Source organism: Acomys minous (assembly GCF_964271855.1).
Source record: "Acomys minous genome assembly, chromosome: 14".
Taxonomy (NCBI): Eukaryota; Metazoa; Chordata; class Mammalia; order Rodentia; family Muridae; genus Acomys; species Acomys minous.
Window position 1 is genome coordinate 112,243,611 of NC_140496.1, and position 21,286 is coordinate 112,264,896.

Below are 21,286 nucleotides of genomic sequence, written 5' to 3' on the forward strand. Positions count from 1 at the left end.
AACACAGAAAAATAAATATTATTTTAAGCCATTTACTAGGACTTCCAGGGCTAATGAAAGCAGTCTGTACAGATGGATAACATATGCCACAAGATGAGATCTGGGAGACAATGGATCATTGAGGATTCTGACCAAGTCTAACCCTGTATGTGACACATTTGACCTAACTACAAGGCATTACAACATACACCTGACCAGGAGATATGAGTGGAAACTATTTTTCATGTACCAGATCTGACATTCAGAAATTGCATTGCACATCTACTTTCTAGAAGATCCTGGTAGCCACACCCACCCAAGTCCAAGAGCAAACAGAAATCATATGTTTAAAGCTCTAGGAAGAGAAAATATGGCTCTACACCACTCCAACAATTTATCGCACTGTCTGTGCTGATCTACCTGACCCCACCCCATTCCTTAGCCTCATTGTCTATGCTGACCCATATGCTTGTAATAGCATGATATTCTTGAGGGGGAAAAAAAGAGCCCTGGGAGCCTGTAGCCATTTTGGCCCTTTGAATGTTGGTCACTGTAAATGAATAACCTGTGGCATTTCTTTCTGCTTTTCCTTCCAATTGACCCTTTATACACCAGGCTGCAGTGAACGGTAATGAAAGCACCCATTTCACACTGAAATGTTATTAATTGAGCTCCCTGTGTAACTTAGAAAGGCTCTGCCCTAACCCTAACCCTGGTACAACACCTTATCCAAGAAAGATTTCCTTCAGGTTCTTAAAAACTGGCAGAAGGTCAAAAAGCTAATTAGGGTAAGTGTGTTATTCTTGGTAGTGAATGCTTAATGTCACAATTAGATCAATTAAGATAAATCTGAGGCTGATTACTTAAAAGACACCACAATAGAGTACACAACTGATATTAAAACTGTTTTTGAAGATCAAGCAAGTCCTGTGTCATATAGTTTGAAGTATTACATATACTGTTTTAACAGTAGAAGGCACACAATTCTCTTGTGTAGATTTCAAATAAGTTAAATACCAGAAATGATATGCTGGTGTATGTGTTGGGGAGGAGTGGCTAGATTTGACCTTTCTTGTCTGTCAGGCAATCATTTAATCTTTAATTGTGTAACATCTCCACATCACCCACCTTATTAAGATGTAATAGCAAAGGATGAAGACTACATAATAGTTTCTGAATATCTTTTTCTATTTGAGTAAGCTCATATCCACACTGGTTATTTCTCCCAGCAGAAAAACCCTGGTTTTCCTGTTGGCTAAAGACAAAACAAAGCAAAAAACCCAAATCACTGAGGCTGGGTGAGATGGCTTAATGAGTAAAAGTGAATTCTGCCAAAGCCAGGAACCAAGTTCACATCTCCAGAACCCATGTGAGAGCAAGGCATGCGCGTGCATGTCTGTAAGCCCAGTGTTGTGAATTAGGGCCCAGTGGATTACAGGCATTTGCTGGCCAGCTAGCCCAGTTAAAATGTCAAGCTTCAGTTTCAGTGACAGATTTTTTTTTTCTCAAAAATAAGGCAGAAAACAATAGAGGAAGACTGTTGATGTTCTCCTTACCTGGATTTGGCCTCTGCATTCTGAAACACAGACTTATGCAATTGTGCATACATGTGCTCTCTCTCTCTCTCTCTCTCTCTCTCTCTCTCTCTCTCTCTCTCTCTCTCTCTCTCTCTCTCTCTCTCTCTCTCTCACACACACACACACACACACACCAGAATGCTCCTCAAGTTAGAACTTCCTATATGGCCTAAAAAACATGGAATGCAATCTTAAAATGTTTTAATCAATTTTCTCTTTGCCGTCAAGATTATTTTTACTGCTAGTCTAAAATGCAAAAGAAAAGAGTACTGCATTTTTTTTTAATCTAAGCAATTTTGTCTTTGATTCAAGATCTGGGCACTCATCTCCTTCTTGCAATTAGAATCAGCCAAATCATTAAGCACTTCGAGGAGGACATCTCATGTGAATTTCAATGGTTTACATTTGTAGTTTATTTTTTCAGTTTTAAATCACTGCAGTCACAGGAAAAGGCTAATTATTTATCTAACCAGTTTCTTGGTACACTCTTCTTTGATTTAGATATGAACTTAATATTGTCTCCCTTTAAGGGGATGCTATGTTAAGCCTTGTATAATTAGAATACAAAATAACAAAGTTTTGTATGGTGGCATGCATCTGCAACCTCAGTGTGTCAGAGGTGATGTAGGAGGGTCATTTCCTACTACTGTATATACCAAGGCCAACCTTGGTTACACGTGACTCTATATCAAGCAACTAATCTATCCATAAATAAATAAGAAAATAAGGAAGGAAACAGAGTAAGAATGACAAAGAGACAACATGAGGGTGAAAGTTTCAAGTGTAAGGTAATTAACTGACATGGATCAAATGAACAAATAAGGCATTCATTAGTTACCACCAACCTAGATAATATAAATGAAGGTCTGTACATTTTGTACCTATCAGAGTCAAAGGGGTTTTATGCTATTCATATTATCCTACTATTGTGTTAGGTGAGCCTCTAAGATACAAAGGTTCACTAAGAAATCAGAGAAACAATTTAATATGCTGACTATAGTTTCAAAGTTGTACAAGAAACTAGAATTTCTTCATTGATTCATCAGTTCAGGAAAACCAACATCTCTCTAGCAAGTATCTCCATTGTCTACTCATCCATAAAATGATTCTAGCACAAGTTCAGTGTTACACATAGACTGCTATACTTGTTGATATTTTTAAATATCTTGTCTTAATTGCACCTGGATGAATAAAGAAAATTTTATGTCAAATTAAAATAATGCATTTTACATATTATTACTGGGAATAAGAAGCTCAGAAATGTCTCAAGGGAACAAGTCTTTGAGAATAACAATCTTCTTTCTAACCCAGTAAGTGCTGTGGTACCAGCAAAGCTGCAATGGCATACAGTGGAACATAGAAGAGGCAGACACTGTCAATATAGCTTGGTCACATGGAAAATCCATGATATAAGAAAATAAAATATGTTTCTAAGATGGTGGTAGCCAGAGCATACCATATCCAAGTAGTTCTAGCTAGAGCAATGAGAAAACTAAAAGAGATCAAGGGGGTATAAATTGGAAAGGAAGAAATCAAAATATTCCTATTTTCAGAGAATATGGTAGTATACATAAATGACCCTAAAAATTCTACCAGAGAACTTCAACAGCTGATAAACACCTTCAACAAAGCGGCTGGACACAAGATCAATTTAAAAAAATCAGTAGCCCTCCTGCTTACAAATGACAAACAGGCTAAGAAAGAAATTAGAGAAACAACACCCTTCACAATAGCCACCAATAATATAAAGTCTCTTGGTGTAACTCTGACCAAAGAAATGAAAAATGTGTATAACAAGAACTTCAAGGAGATGTCAGAAGATGGACTTGAGTCTTGCCTTTGTCCTGCCTTCCCTTCCACTCTTCTACTCCTCCATTTAGAAATGAGAATGTGTCATCTATATCATTGTGGTTTGGACATTTAAAAATTGCCCATTAATTAAGGAGCTCAAATTATATGTTGCATTGAGTCTCAAAGGAGACTTCAAGTTTCGGCTTTTGGACAGTTTCAGATCTATGAAAAGTATGGGGACTTACGGCAATAGACTAGATGCATTTTGCATTATAGGATAAATATAAGGCCTTGGTGGTAGAGATATGAAATTTTATGGCTTAAAATGCAATGTTTGTGTGTCAAGATGTAAGCTGACAACTTGATTTTTTTCTTTTCTTTCTTTTTTTAAAAAAACATTTATTTATTTGTTATAATTTGTTCATATTACATCCGGATTATTATCCCCTCGCTCTTACCTTCCTATCTTCCGGTTACCAACTTCCCTCCCTCTTCAGCCCTATTCCCTTCCCCTAGGCCTCTGACAGGGGTGGGGCCTCCTCCCCCACCGTCTTTTCACAGTCTATCATGTCTTATCTTGATTTTAATAGTTAACTTTGGTTGTCCATTTTATTTTATTGAGAAATGCCTGGAGTAATAAAGATCCATGGTGGCATTTTAAGGGGTAATCAGATCATGAACTGTTAGCATAATGAATGGTTTAATCAATTGATGCGTTCAAAATTCTAATAGACTATTGAGAGATAATAGCATTGTGGAAGGTGACTTGGTTTGAGAAATGAGATCATGGATGCTGAGTCCTTAAGTGATTACACTTTGCTTGGCCCTACTGACTATTCTGCCATCGTGGCTCATTTGTGCTTTGCCAGGATCCTCTGCTGTCATGGACTGAATTGTTTGATACTGTAGGAACAAAGCAATTCTTTCCTTAACTTTTTCTTTCAGGTATTTATTTGCAAATATCTGAAAAAACCCTAAAATATATGCAATTAGTTTCTAATCTGCTGCAACTCTTAAAAGTCCTATCAACTCTACATCATCAGGACACTTTCTCAAACTGTTGTCTCTTATACTTCCAGTGTGAGCCCTTGAAACCCACCTCAGTCCATCTTCTAGCACTGGGGAGAGCCATGACTCAAGTGAAACAGCTTCACAGAGTTCCTTCCCTGGGCTTCTATGCCTATGTCATATAGGTACATTTAAAAACTGTTTATTATGCTTAAATTAAATTTTATTAAATGTAAATAGTGTAAATATACCCACTCATGTTCATGGGTGTGCGTGAGTATATATGCATGCAGGTGAAAGGCTGAGGGCTCCTTTATTTTGTCTTCATCTTATTTTGTGAGATGGGGTCTGGCATTGACCCATTCAGATAACCTGTCAGGAAGCACTAGGAATCCTCTAGTCTCTGATTTCTGAGCAGTGGAATTACAGTTGCAGGCCACCATACCAGGCTCCTTTTTCTCCTGTATTTTCTTTCCTTACTTCTTTCTTTCTTTCTTTCTTTTTCTTTTGTTCTTTCTTTCTTTCTTCTTTTTTTCTTCTTTCTTTATTTCTTCCTTTCTTTTTCTTTTCTCTTGTTCTTTTTGTTGTTCAACCCAGTGCTACAGTTTGAATATGGATAATGTTCCTAGGACCCACAAGTTTGTTCCCTGCTGATAGTGTTGAAAGTGCAATGGATCTTTAAGAGGAAGGGCCTATTGAGAGGTGTTTAGGGGAATGTGCATGTGACTTCAAATGGAACTGACTCTGTTCTCTGTAAGCAGTTTGTTCCTGTACAAGCTTCCTGCTATTACCATTTGGAATCCTCATTGATGCCAGAATCAAGGGGCTGCTTGTATTTGAGCTGGAATCTCTAGGGCCACAAGCTAACCCTGTAAGTTAGCTGCCTTTGGCTATTACAGTGATGTGAGACTGATCTATTTAGTTTACAGGGATTGTCTTCCCCTTTACATCAGATCATATTCAGTGATTGATAATATGCTCCATCCTCCGCTCTTGATATCAGTAATCGATTTTGCAAGAATTATCTCTATTTTGAACTGTCTGTGATTTTTTTCTTCACTGATTCCTTTATACAAGAGGAACAATAACCTTCTTCTTTATTATAATAGCCTTGTCACCTATTGTACCATTGTAATTCTACATAAAACCTTCCATAGTTTTCAGGATAAGTTTCTCTTGGACATCATCAATTTTCTCATACTCAGTGTTGAGACCCAGTTTCTCAAGGGAATCTAGTGCACTGAAAGCTCAGAAACTCTTTAGGAAGATTGACAAAGAATAATTAATATAGAAATGACAATTAGCTCTACAGAAAGCAATAAAATATCAGACCATTCAGGCTGCCAGCTATAGCCATGGGTCAAGTCGTCATTATTCTTTCAACTTGATTATTTGAGTCATATTTGCCCAAAAGGAAAGAAAATAATGAATGTCAAGGTGTCTCACATTTGTGTTTGTCAAGGCTCAGCAAACTGAGGGAAATAAAAGAGGAACAGCAAACTGCTTTAGAATTCACGGAATGTGGCCCACCTGTTAGCACAATCATGGCGGGTGTGCCTTGGAGTGGCAGAGCCTGGAGCACTACTTGCCCTGAGGACTTCATGCTATTACAGAGCACCATTCTGCTTGTTGTCCTTGCAGCCCTTATAGTCTCCCCAATATATGAACTGTGTGAGAACTCTAAGGGGGCTTCCAGCCCCTCACTGGGCAGCATCTATTACTTGCACTCACAATCACAAGGTTTGATCTCTTTCAGGTATTGCTGCTGGAGCAGATTAATGATTCAACCACTACCCTCGAAAAGAACCTAGAGATGTAGATTGTAAGCAGTGACCAATTTTTTCTGAGAAAAAAATTTGGAAAAATGGACTTTTTAGTAAGGTCAATTTTTTTAAAATTTATTTATTTATTAAGTATACAAATATCGTTATAGATGGTTGTGAGCCAACATGTGGTTGCTGGGAATTGAACTCATGACTTTTGGACGAGCAGTCAGTGCTCTTAACCTCTGAGCCATCTCTCCAGCCCCAATTTTTTTTAAGTTAAAAAAGATTGAAATGCTTTTGCTAGTAGCTATGATGTAGAAAACCTTAGGGAACAATTTGAAGTTCAGAAAAGTATACTCTTAATAGTTGAGCTAGGGACTTTTTGAGGTTGGAGAGCAAGAACAATACTCCGATTAGCACTAGCTGATTTGACACTCTCATTGAACCTGGGTTTCGAGGTAATTAATTTCTTGAACCCATTTTTTTCTTGTTCTCAGTTTCCTACTATGGTTTAATAAAAATTGTTAATGAGTAAATGTACACTTTGAGGATTTAAAATAGTAATAACTGATTATTTTCATATAAAAGTTTAGATTTTCAATTCTTTTAAAATTTTCATAAGATTACCTTTTAAGATAATTGATTCTTTCTTTGTAACCATGTATTGTAGCCTGTTGGTAAATAACAGTTGCCTGAGAAGTTACCTTGTTTGCTCACTCTTTGTTAATATATAACAACTTGCTTAGTTATATATGTGTATGGGTTCTTGGGAATAATCTGTTTTTCATATTTGTTTTTCACCCATAATACATAAAACATTTGATCATGTAAGGAATATGTTTTCTTATGTATACTGTGTAATACATAATTGTTCACTTAAAGAAAAATAGATGTAGCCACATTGTGATTTTTGTACTGTTTAAAAGATCTTGCTGGGATATATAAGCTCTGAGAGAAAAAATAAAGTTGATTTGGAGCTTTGCTCCATCCACTCAATGTATGAATCTCTGTGTGTGTGTGTGTGTGTGTGTGTGTGTGTGTGTGTGTGTGTGTAGGTATATATGTGTAACATTAGTGACATTTGTAGAAACTTGTTTGCTGGATTTTTACTTTGTCACTAACATTTGTAGTTGTTATTGGGGTGTGTGTGTGTGTGTGTGGTCTTTTTTTCTCCTTCTTTCCTTCTTTTTAGACACTAGCTACCTTCAGTAGCAACCCCTGCCAGGCCCACCCAACTCTAGCCTGTTGCCAGTAACAACCAGTTCTTGCTTCCACTTGCCACCATCAGTGGGAACACTCATTGGTAATAATCCATTCTAGCATGGAATCAAGCTTTCATTCCCCCAGGGGAAGTCGGCTGAATGATCAGTCATCTGCCTATCTATGCCCCACCTCGGTTTGCCTTTGCTCTATGGTGTGGAAGCTGGTATTTGACAGTCTTATCATTTCTTCCTTTAATGGTTGTTATGCTTTACTACATTCTGTTCAGTCACACCAAGAATATTGTTTCAGAGTCCACTGGGGTGTTCCACAGGCTTGACTAGTAGAAATTTTCTGAGCTACCTCCATCTGTTATTGCTGGCTCTGAGCTCTAGTCTTTACATTCAGAGGTCTATCTTGTAAGCTCATCCTCTTCAAATTCCCAAAGGAGGAAGGCTTCAGGTAAGGGCACCCACTCTCTGCCACTGCACTAAGATGAATTTAGTAGCCCTTTCACAAGACACTGTTCTCTTCTCAGTTAAACTCAAGCCAGGCTTTCTTTACTTACTCTGATTCCCTAGTATCCCCCAGGCAGTTCCCTTTCAAATTTCCTAGCATTGGACTTGGTCTTTCCTTTAATAATAGTCCAGAGGTCGCCACTTTCCAGAGAGTTTGTTATTTTGCTTTTTATTTTGACTGTTGGATCACTGACCACCAAAGGATTGGGAAGAGATTATGAAGATTACTAAGACCAATCCCCATCTGCTGTCTGATCACGCCAATGTACCTACTTTCCTTGGCATTGAAATACCATAGAACTGCATGTCAGGCTGATATCAAGATATATAATTAGAAGACTCAGTGACTGAAATTTAGTAGAATAGGATCAACAGAATGGGGCTAGGGCTTCATGGAGTTTTTGCCTAGCATATATGAGACCTTACTTTTAGTTCCTGTCACTACAAAAATATTAAAAACTTATGTCATTACTTAATTTAACCTTATGCTTCCTGATGACTACTTGTTAAATTTAAAACAATTTCTTATATTTATATTCTAATATAAAATGGAACCAACAATGCCTTATCCTTATTCTCTCAGATTTCCATGGAAATTTAAAGTTATACTATAGATCTAGTTCACTTAAGACTAAACTAGGGCTGTTGCTAAGGTTACTTTGAGAATTTGAGGGGTGTAGTATTAAGCTGCCAGCTACAAGATCATATATATATATATATATATATATATATATATATATATATATATATATATGGGCAAATGTCTCATCATGTAGAAGGAAAGAAGAGAGGGTATCATAAATGCATGAGAGGAAAGTATTCTCTCTATTTTCATGAGGAGCACAGCATATCTCAGACATTGTAAGGTTCATCTTGTATGTAAACATCTATCAAGGTGAATGTGGGTACCATTAAAATTTTTATAGTAGTTTGAAGAGCAGGAAACATCAACATGACAAACCAGTACCGACAGGGAAGAAAATGATAACTAAGTCATGGTAACAGTAGTCAACACATGTTACTGACACAGAAAGTCATCCACTTTCTCCTCTCAGAACTCCCAGAAGCATTACCAGTTTATATACAAATTTGAGAAGGAGTTATCATTGATTTTAAGTGTTAATAAATCCTCATTTATATTCGGGGATGAAAAATTCTATGATGGTTTTGATTATTTTTATATTAAAGTATTTTGTAAACTATAAAATTCTAAACAAAGCAATATATTCCTACACTTATAGATTGTGGATTTAATAAAACCTCTGGGTATGTACTTTCTATAATAGATGCAATATTTTAAAATAGAAAAATATGCAAATATATTTTGTGACACTGATATGCAAATCTGAGCCACAGTTGAAATACAGAGCAAACAAGTTACTGTATGTTTCTCCTGACCTAGCAGCAGTCTATTTTTAGATATGTGCAGGATTGATGCTGCTTAAACGATAATTACAGAGCAAAGAGGGAGGTGAATTTGAGAGACATTCTTCTGATTAACTTACACACATCTATTTTCTCTAGAATAATCTTCATCACCCATAATGCAGTCAGTCAATGTTCTGTGTCAAGAACTATTTCTGAGAAAGGAAGCGGGGAGCAGAAATCAAAGCTACTAGAGACTTCGGTTTCTCTCTCATAAAGGCCTCTCTGGTACCCGCAATCAGTTCTTTACTCTTGGATACCACACGTTACAAATGTCCTTTCCTTTGACTCCAGTGTGCTGCTGAACTTTGCCAAATATAAAACATGTTTTATGCATGACCATGAGGACTAGATGACAGCATGGAGCAGAACTGCACAAACTGCCCTTCCCACTTTGCCATCTCATTACAGTTAACTGTCTTTCGGAGTCCCAGTTTGGCTCTCAAACTAAAAATGGGATGTCACCAATGCATGAGCAATTGCTTCCAGGACAACTGAGGCCCTGGACCTCATTCTTTACAAATGTTACTCATTTTATCAGTGTTCCCCAAAGCAAATAAATTGCTCAAGAAAGCTTGATGTATGGGAGGCAGCAGACAAACACCGGCAACTAACCCATCTAATTTATTCAGTCTACCTCTACACTTAATGATGGGAATAAAGCAATAGTGAAGAGGTCCTCACCTTCATGAAAACGTACTAAATTATAAATGCATATGCAAAAGTCTGAAATTTTAGATCAAATTCCGCTGCAAATAATGCAGATTAGTTATGGAAGTCATGGAGCTTGTGGTTCTCTCACAGAATGCAGTAGGGGCATACTAAGTACCTGAAGGCAGGAAAAACAAATGTCAAGGCTCTGCAAAGCGTGTGACCTTAACATGCCAGAATAACTGCAAGTCATGCCAGCTGGACTGAAAAGGGAGAGAGTGACCCCAAAGAGACCATAAGAGATTTTGGGTGGTATTGAAGTTCTGGCCAAAATGTAGGCTGCATGGGAAGGAAAGCACATGATACTGGGACAAGAGTTTTAGTCTAGAAATGACAGAGTGTTTTGTTTATTGAGGTGGCTCTGAGGACTGTGTAGTGAAAGAGTGACCCTAAGGAAGCAGGAAGGAGACTGAGGGAAGCCAATGTATATTGTGATATGAGACTTTGTTTTATATTTTCCAATGATCTTAACATAATTGCAAAGAGTATAGTTCTGTGCAACTTATTTTTTTTTGAGATTCCTTTTTAAAGAAATCTGTTGCTAGGGAGGTTGCCAAGGAGACCGAGCAAGGCCTGGAAGATGAGTGAGTTCAGGATTTTTATGTAGACTAATTTAAATATCAGAAAGGTGCAACCATGAGTAGTTTAATTTTTCAAAGGGGAAAAACATGTGAATGATAAGACGTTCTGTGTGTGGTATACTTGTACACACATGCATATTAGTGATATATGTATAATATGTTTGTGTTGTGTTACACATATATGCTATGTATTTGTAGTATGTTCTCTGTGTTGTGTGTTCCGTGTGTATGTATGTGTTCTGTGAGTCACAACTCATTCACAGACTGGCCATGCCTCATAGGACTACTGGAAACATTTATTTGGGAATTTTCTTTCTTTAATTTTTAACTACTTTATTATTTTAGGAATTATGGTAGTTTTGGCTGCATATATGTTTAGGCACCATATCCATGCCTGGTGCCCATGGAGGCCAGAAGAAAGTGATGTATACCTTGGAAACTGAGTTTACAGATAGCTGTGAGTTACCATGTGGGTCCTGGAAATAAAGCCTAGGGTCTTCTTAAAGATTATATAGTGCTATTAACAGATAATTCATTTCTCCAGCCCAGTAAGCATTTGTTTTTTGGTGTAAGAAAATTTGGGGCCTATAGAGAATTAAAGCACTTGTTGTACGAGCATGACGACCTGTGTTCAGATTACTAGAACTCCAGTAAAAAAGCAGAACATGACTATATACTCCTGTAACCCCAACAGTGCTGGGATGTGAAGGACTGAGACAGAAGGATTGCTGGAGTTTAGGAGCCACCAGCCTAGCTCAGGATTCAGGAAGACTTGCTCTCGAGGAAATACGGTAGAAAGTGTTAGAGGAGGAAACCTGACCTTCTCCTCTGGCTTCTGAGCCACACACTTTTGCATAACACACACACACACACACACACACACACACACACACACACACACAGTGTGGTGTTTGTGAATAAGAATGGCCCCCATAGACTCATAGACTCATATGTTAAAGCTTGGCTATCAAAAAGTGGCACTACTTCAAAGTGATTAGATGTGGTCTCAATGGGGTAGGTGTGGCCTCGTGGGAGGAAGTTTGTCATTGGGGGTGGGCTTTGAGGTTTCAAAAGCACAAGCCAGGCCAATGACTCTCCTTGCTGCCTGCAGACCTGGATGTATAATTTTCAGTTACTTCTCCAGCACCATGTCTGCTGTATGCCACCATACTCCCTACCTTGATGATAATGGCCTAAACATCTGAAACTGTAAGCAAGTCAAAATTAAATGCTTCCTTGTATATGAGTTTCAATGGTTATGGTGTCTTTTCACAGCAACAGAATATTGATTAAATCACACACACACACACACACACAGAGAGAGAGAGAGAGAGAGAGAGAGAGAGAGAGAGAGAGAGAGAGAGAGAGAATCACTGATTCAGTAAGTCAATAGAAAGACAAAAAGGTCATTCACTGAAGGAAAAGGTGCTAATAGGAAGGTATCTTTGCTGGAAACATTTTAGTAGCACAAAACTTGCCTCAATTTTAAAACCAGACAACAACTGAACAATCACTTAAATACCCTGAGTCCTAAGGTACACTGCTGGTAACTTCCTGAATTTTAACATCTTTAATTATAACAATGATGTCAATTGACCTTAGAAAAGAATCTGCTTTCCACCACTTTGCTAAAATAGCTTTACTACATCCTAATCCATATCCTTCTTCCCACAGATAAGTGCAGCTACCACCCTAATCAAAGCTGCTTCTCTTAATAGCAAATGGGGACTATCACAGGAACCCACGAGTGGACACCATGGAAGCCCAGTTACTATGGATACATCTAAATCAAAGCACTGAGAAATAGGGAACAGAAAGATTGTAAGATCCAAATACCAGGGATTCACTGTTAAACAGTTTGTCTTAGAAATGGTCCTAGAGTATCAAGTCTCTTCTTGGTAACCTGCTGTCCTTCCTCTGAGTGCCACCAGGTCTCCCCGTCCAGGGGACATGGTCAAAGGTGAGGCACCAGAGTATGTGAGAAAGTAATATCCCACTCTCCACTCTACTGTGGAGACTGTTCTGTCCATTGGCTAGATCTGGGTAGGGGCTTAAGGTTTACCGCCTGTATTGTCCTTGGCTGGTGCCTTAAGTCATAGGGGAGGGGAAAAAGGGGAAAATGGGAGGGAGGGAAGAATGGGAGGATACAAGGGATGGGATAACCATTGAGATGTAACAAGAATAAATTAATAAAGGAGAAAAAAACAAAAACAAAAACAAAAAAGAAATGGTCTTAGACAAAGTTACAGGCAGATATTGACTACTAGAGGACAATTAGCTCTCCCACGGGTGAGTCCACTTATTGGTTCTCCAGTGCAGAGTGGTCAGCTCTGGAAGCACATCATCACATATTAACAAACAGCCAAAACAAACCAAGCAGGCTTTATATCTATATCTATATCTATATCTATATCTATATCTATCGATATATCTCTATCTCTATCTATAGCTATCTCTACCTCTATCTCTATCTATATCAATATCTATATCTATCGATATATCTAATCTATATCTATCACTATCTCTATCCCTATCTATCTCTATCCCTATCTGTCTATATCTATATCTATATCTATATCTATATCTATATCTATATAGATAGATATCAGAATATGGGGCTATCAAGAATTGGAACATTGAAGGGGTTTGAGGCAGAGTATTGATGAGTTGCTTGAGGGAGGAAAATGGTGGAGAAAGTATTATAATTTTCTTTAAATTAAAAACACTAATAAAATAAAATGATGGGGGAAATCATTCTGTTAGCTCTGGCTTAGAAGGTGAATTGTTCACCCCAAATCCTTTATCTCACCCACAGCCTGACTCTTAGAGAAAACTTCTCTAGTAAGACCCACAGCCAGGTCCCTTTTTACTGCTCACCCCCAAGTCTCCATACAATTTTGATCAGGTGAACTTGTATAGTTAGTGAGATATGTGTGTCTTGTTTCCAAGGCAACTTTTTTTCCCTACAAAACTATGTATTGAATTTTAAAGCTAGTACTCCCTTGACTTTACATTAGAGAAAAACAGGGAGCACAAAGCATTCAGGAAAGTGTGGTTTGTAATACACAAGAGGCAATTGAGTTGTTTCACTTTTAAGTGCATAGTAGAAGTCACCAACCATACACAAGACTCCAATAATACAAATATATACAAATACATATATGGGAAGTACATTTTCTTTGAGATGCACAGTCTTTTCTCCATTGTCTCAAGCCTTCACTGCTTCCTTGTGTGTTTCAGGAGATGCTTCAGGTGGCAGGACCACCAGGGCCTGGTAAGGGTCTTCAGTTTCCATTAATGATTTTACAAGTACTAATTATAAGGAAAGGTCCAGCCTCAATAGCTTTGTAGCCCAATAATAATCTCTTATTAGCAATCCTATTTTATGTGCAAAATAAATACATATGCACAAAGTATATATTTGAGAATATATATGTTTGTGTATATATTCTTCATCTTATTGCACACAATTCAAAAAATGTCATTATGCTACTCATAAAATAATTAGTTTCATTGTAAATATATCAAGATTTGCATTTAGAAAAGCATGTCAAATGTAACAACAGAGAACTGTGTCATTCTGTGTTTTACAGTTGTATTCACATGGAATCCATGCACTATGACTCTATACATTAGCCTGTGTTTCCCTGACCAAGAGTAATATTTTCAACACTGTACAGGCAAATTCTTTACTCTTAAAGTTGTATTTTTATACTAGGTACAAGAGAGGTAACAGTGTAGAGAGAAAAAACTCAGAGGGCTTCATACAAGCCTCTGAAAGAAATCTGTGATTAGGAAGAAAACTGGACAGCATCTCCTTGCCAGGGCTAAAGAGAACTGACTTAAGTAACGAGTACAGGAGAAAGATACTCTTGGATGTTTGAAGGTGGCCCATGATATATTATATTCAACCCACACCTCTGGGTAGAGATTGAGATGCTAATGAGACATATGATGCATAAAGCTGTTTGTAGAACTACGTGTACCAAATGAGAATTTGCCAGAAAGCCCACTCTATGCAAATGACTGAAAACTTCCATGTTATATGACATAATACCCTCAAGCTTTTCTAGAGTAGTGCTATTTGAGTCTAAACTCCTTTTCCCTACTCCAACCCTCTTCTCCCTGCTTAGAATCTTTTATTATCTTTTCATAAGCTGTCCCTGTTTGTACTACAAGCCATGTGTGTCTGTAAAATGCCTTGGTTAATTTCAAGTACCCAAGTACCTGAAAACTCTCTTGAATTGCTCACTGAATCACAATATCTGCTGTTATCACAAGTATATAACACACCACTGTCTCTTTTCTACTTTACTTAGGTCTTTTAAAATGAAACTCACTGTTTCATTATAAATAGTTTGCTTCTTCTTATTTTTTTAGAATATAATAGTCATAATACTGATTTTTCAAAGTATAAAACATATGTAGACAAGTGCTTAATCACCCTGCATACCATAACACAATTTCATAGATTGAGTCATTTAAAGGTATCTTGTTAGAACACTGGAAGCTGGAATTAAGAAGTGGAAGAAGAGCCAGCAGCAATGTGTCCTGGATTGGAGACAGATGTGTTTTGTCTGTTCTCATTTGATGGATACAGGAAAAGTTCATATTTGAAGGCCACAGTCTTGTCTAACTAGGTTTCCATTATGACATCATTTGGTGACATACAGAAACACCTTGTTAGAAATAGTCATATTTTCTGATACTGCTGCAGCATATAAATTTTAGAAGGACACAATTCTATACAAAGTAGTTGGTTATTCTACTTTTATTTCAGGTTAGTGAATTGACAATTTTAAGGTATTTGTTATGAAAGCAGAGGAATTGGGCTTGATGAAGTTAGGAGGCACTAAGTTAAGATTTTGTTTGTATTAAGAACTTTGTGTCTGTGACAATGAGTTCAAGGCTCTTCCCCACTTTTTCTTCTAATAGGTTTAGTGTGTCTGAACAGAACACCAACAACTCAGACTCTAAGGTCAATAATTAATAAATGAGACCTCATAAAGCTGAAAAGATTCTGTAAGGCAAAGGACATTGTCAACAGAATAAAACAACAGCATACAGACTAGGAGAAGACCTTCAGCAACTCAACATCCAACAAAGAGCTAATATATAAAGTACTCAAGAAATTAAGCATGGCCAAACCTAATAACTCAATTAAAAATGGGGTACAGAGCTAAAAAGAGAATTCTCAACAAAGGAATATGGAATGACTGAGGAACACTTAAAGAAATGCCCAACATCCCTAGTTGTCACGGAAATGTAAATCAAAAGGACTCTGAGATTCCATCTTACACCCATCAGAATGGCTAAGATCAAAAGCTCAAGTGACCGTACATGCAAGGATGTGGAGAAAGGAGAACACTCTTCCATTGCTGGTGGGAGTGCAAACCTGTACAACTACTTTGGAAATCAATCTGGTGCTTTCTCAGAAAACTGGGAATAGTTCTACCTCAAGACCCAGCTGTTCTATTCCTGGGCATGCAGCTGAAAGATTCTCCACCATACAACAAGGACATTTGCTCAACTATGTTCATAGCAGTTTTATTCATATAGCCAGAATCTGGAAATAACCTTAATGTCCCTCAACTGAAGAATGGATGAAGAAACATTTACACAATGGACTACTATTCAGGTATCAAAACCAAGGAAATCTTGAAATTTGCAGAAAAATGAATGGAATTAGATAGAGACAATCATCCTGAGTGAGGTAAGCCATACCCAGAAAGTGGATATTAGGCTAACATAGATGTCCTCTGAGAGATTCCACCTAATGGGTGGTCTGTATAGACACTGGGACATGCAGCTGCACTCTGAGTGAAGAGCTTAAGTTGTATGGAAGAGTTAGGGGATGGAAAGATGGGGGTGAGAGCAGGGTATGTTGTCAGGAGCCCCACAAGGAGACTATCATGGCTGCGGTATCTGGACCAAGGGCAGCCTGCTCAAACTTATGCACCAACAAAGGATATTGCAAGCAGAAAACCTAGGCACCCTGTTCAGATATAGGCAATGGACAGCTCATTTTCCACGGGGGCAGTGGGGAGGACTTGGTGGCTGCCTCTGACAAGACCTCTGTTGTCCTTGACTTGTTCACCAGTCCTTAAGGGAGAGGACCCATGGACGCACAGAGGAAGGGGATGCAGGTTATCCAGAGGGGACCAGATAGGCTGTGGTCAGATGGTCAGGGAGCAGGACCCCACCTGGCAGGGGTCTAGGGGAAAGGAATAGAATGGAAAAGGGAGGGAGGATGGGAACAGGAAGATAAGAGCAAGAGGATTACAATTGGGATATATTATGAATAAATTATAATAATAATAAAAAGTTAAAAAAAAAGAACTTTGTGGCCAAGTGAGGTGGCACAGGCCTATAATTAGGGAGCAGCACTTGGCAAGGGAGAGGCAGGTGGATCTCTGTGAGTTCCAGGCCAGCCTGTTTTACAAAGCAAGTCTGGGAAAGCCAAGTCTACACAGAGAAGTTCCATCTTGAAAAAACAAAACATCAACAACAAACACAATGGTAGCACTCTGTTGAAGATCTTGACTGAGACCTTGGCTGTTGTCTCACCATACTTTTCACTCCTGACAGGTTCTTGCATGAGGGCTGTGATTCTCAGTCAGTAGGCTTTCTGTAATCATTGGAACACATTCAGATTTAGCCCAGAGAACGCAGAAAGTGCCACTTAGGTAATGATCTATCTTCTTGGAAGAGCTGTTCTTATCCAACAATGAATGGAAGCTAGCACAGGCTTCCTCCAGATCAATCACACCTTTTGGGGACAGATGAGGGTTTTTTCATGCACCATCTCTGAGAATTCTAGCATAACGGAGTCTTGCTTACTCACAATGTACCCTACTTCTAAATGTCGCTTGGTCATTTCCTTGCTGTCTGAATGTCATTTTCCATTCTAGTTTCTAGATTCACCTTTTAAGCAAATTACTTGAACTCTAGTCCTTATTTTAGAGTGTATGGGGATAAAATAAATCTAAAATCAGTTGCAAAATTTATTCACTAGTTTCTTACTTATTTTTTCATATCTTCTAACTTTACTTTGTATCTCGGAGAATATTCTACCTCAGGTTCAAATACCAAGTAACTTATAACTAGCTTGAGCATTATAAGTTACTGATATAAGAAGGGTGGAAAGAAAGAAAATCCAGGATATCCATGTGTCTCCCTTTTTTTTTTATGGCATTTGTGATGTTTTTGGCATTTCTAAAGGGTCCCCCTTTTCTTCGTTTATTTATTTGTTTATTTACATCCCAATCACAACCCCACTCCCTCCTCTTCTCCCAGTCCTACTCTCCCACTCACTGCCCTTGCCCCACCAACGGAACTCACCTGGGCACATCCAGTCACATCAGGACTAAGTGCCTCCTCCCTCACTGAGAGAAGACACAGAATCACCGCTAGGGAACTGGGATCCAAAGGGAGGCAACAGAGTCCAAGTCACAGCATCCACTCCAGTTGTTAGGGGACCCACTTGAGGAACAAACATTCCATCAGCTTCATAATTGTAGGGTGTAACATGTTTAAATTCACTGCAAGAGGCTGTCTAGGACCGGTCCATACCTGATCTTTGGTTGTGGTTCAGTCTCTATGAGTTCAATGGCCCAGGTTAGTTAGCCATGCAGGTCTTCTTGTGGTGTCCTTGACTCCTCCAGCTCCCTCAATCCTTCCCCTAACCCTTCCACCAGACGCTCTCAATTGTACCTAATGTTTGGCTGTAGATCTCTGCATCTGTTTCCCTTATCTGCTGGATAAAATCTCTCAGGAGACAGTTCCAGTGTTAGCACCTAATTCAGGTGCTAGGTTCTGCAAGAATAGCAGAGTACCATTAATAGTGTCAGGGGTTGGGCTCTCCCATGAGGGTCTCAAGTTAGGATAGTCATTGTTGACAATTCCCTCAATTTTTTTCATCTTTTATTCCAGTGCATCTTGTAGGCAGGACAAATTTTTGTTCAAGGGTTTTCTGGGTAGACTGGTAACCCCTCATTCCTACCTTGCAAATCCTTCCTGGCTATAGGATGTGGCCACTTTCTATCTTCCTATTCCCTGCTGCTATGAGTCTCAGGTAGGGTCATGCCCATGTCTTCCCAGGAGGTCCCCTTTTCTTTTTTGATCAAGCCCTACCTTGTGTCCTCTACTATGATTTCGCATTTTACAAGACAATCACAGGCCTTGGCTGTAGAAAAGCACATCGCCCTCATTCAATTCCAGCATGGTGTACAGAGAAATATTTCAGATATTGTTAGAATAGTCAGTGTCATATGGTGAGTGACAGGAAATAAGCTGGAAAATTAGAAAACAGATGAAGGAAGACCTCATTTGCATGAAAGGAGCATGGAATGTACTCTGTTCAGCCAAGTTTCTTGACTCTGTACATAGTCTCCTACTTTGGTTTTCCTGTAGAACATCATCATGTTAAGTTTCTGAAAACAATCTAAATCTTTGTTTCCATAAGCAGTTTTTCACATATTTCAGTAACATTTCCTTTTTGAGAAACAAAATTATTCTTCACTCTAACTAAGAGATTTAAATTTTTCTTCGGATATATGACTCATAGCCATATAGAATATAAGTAGAAAACGGGCAAAGAGTACGATGAATGGAGATCAGAGTAGATATTAGAAGAGAACAAACACAGATCTTATGATCCCACCTTAGATGGTGATGATTAAAGGGAGCAAATCCAAAAGATTCTAATCAAAACTTAAGCCTCCGTGGAACCACCTTCCCTCCAAGTTCCCTGACTTTTGCTACCTTAGTCAAAATTGTAGTTCACAATTCAGATATGATGAAGCCAGACACTCCACCCCAAATGGCCACTATTTCTTATGTTTCAATGAAAATTAAAATCTACAATTTATGAACAAAAGTATTATGAACAATGGTTGAAATAAGACGCTTGGGCAACTTAAAATATTTTTCCTTCTGAATTTTTTTTCACAATGAAGAAAAGGCTGGCTTGCCAAATCATAGCTAGGAACTGAACTAATAAACAGAAAGTTAAAAGTCTGTAGTTGAACACATATGTGTTTGTACATTATCCTGTGGTTTCAAAAGCAAATGAATTTACTGTACATGCTGGCTAGTTTTATGTCAGCTTGGCACCAGTCAGAGTTATCTGCAAGGAGGAAACCTTAATTGAAACAACACTTTCTTAAAATTCTGATGTAGGGATTTTTCCTAATTATTGAATGACAGGGGAGGGCCCAGCCCAGCCCATTGTATGGCTGGTAGACCTGTTCTATAAGAAAACAGACTGAGCGAGTTATGGCAGGCAAACCCCTAAGGAGCATTCCTCCATGTCCTCTGGATCAGCTGCTCCTTCCCCGTCTGCCTTGCTTGGGTTCTTGTCCTGTCAGTGATGAGCTGTGAAGTGGAAGCAGAAGCCACACAAACCCTTCCTCCCAAAATTGTTTTTGTCATGTTGTCTCTTCACAGCAATAGTAGCTCTAAGCCAGAGACTACAAAAGTTGAAACTTTATCTGAAATAATTTGTTCTAGTCAGATGTATTAAAAAACAAAAAAAGAAAGAAAGAAAGACAAAAGAAAGAAAGAAAGGAAACACTTTAAAACTGCTATTGTTGGTGTGTTTTCTAGCACTATCCCCATGACTGTATCTCAGAAAAATTCATGATTAGTTAGAGACTAAATTAGAACAGCCTTGATAAAACTATTTTTGATTGATGTGGACAAGCATGGAGGTTAGCAGAACCTGGCGTTTCTATAGAAGACCCAAGTGATTTCACATCTTTACATCCCAGTGCACTCCAAGCCTCCATAGTTTTATTTTATATGAGATTGGCAATTTCCCTGGCATTACTCTATGACATTTTCTCAGGTTGATTGCCAAAGCTAGGACAGTGAATTGCTTTCTTTCCCAAGCAGTTTCCTTTAACATACAAAACCAAAGGGCATTGCACCCTTCTTTACTAGATTCAGCTCACATTCATAGATTTTCATCAACATGCTACTGAGTCCAGAACCTCTAATAATGTCTATTCTTATAGGGGTTATATAAATTAAGTCAGATTTTGTTCTATTGGAGAAGCACAATGTATTTTTATTATGAATGGAAGTTTAGTGAGCTTCTTTCTTTTCTTGGCCTTAGTGTACTTCAAGTACATAACTGGCACCCATTCACTTTTCTCTGCATCAGGGAACAACTTAGTACAACTAAATCTCAAGTAATGCTGCTCTGCGCCTGAGTGTCCAGTCTGCATTCAGCTTTCTAACTACTGGGTTTCATATGGATGTACCATTTGATATGACTTTCTGAGATTACTCTCATCAGGATTTTGATATAAGACCAGGCTTAGAAACCTGAATCAAGGGGTGTGGGTTTATTTCTGGGTCTTTGATTTGATTCCACTGATCCACCTGTCTGTTTCTATGCAGGCACCATGCCATTTTTTTTTATTACTGTTGCTCTATAGTACAGCTTGAGATCAGGGGGGGAGCTACCTCCAGAAGATCTTTTCTTGTATAGGATGTCTTAGCTATTCAGGTTTTTTTTTTTTTTGTTTTTCCAAATGAAGTTCAAAATTGTTTTTCAAGGTCTATAAGACTTATGTTGGCATTTTGAAGTGAATTGCATTGAATCTGTAGATTACTTTGGGTAAGATCACCATTTTTAGTATGTTAATCTTACTTGATCCAGGAGCCCGGGAGATCTTTCCATCTTCCAATATCTTCTTCAATTTCTTTCTTCAGAAACTTGAAGT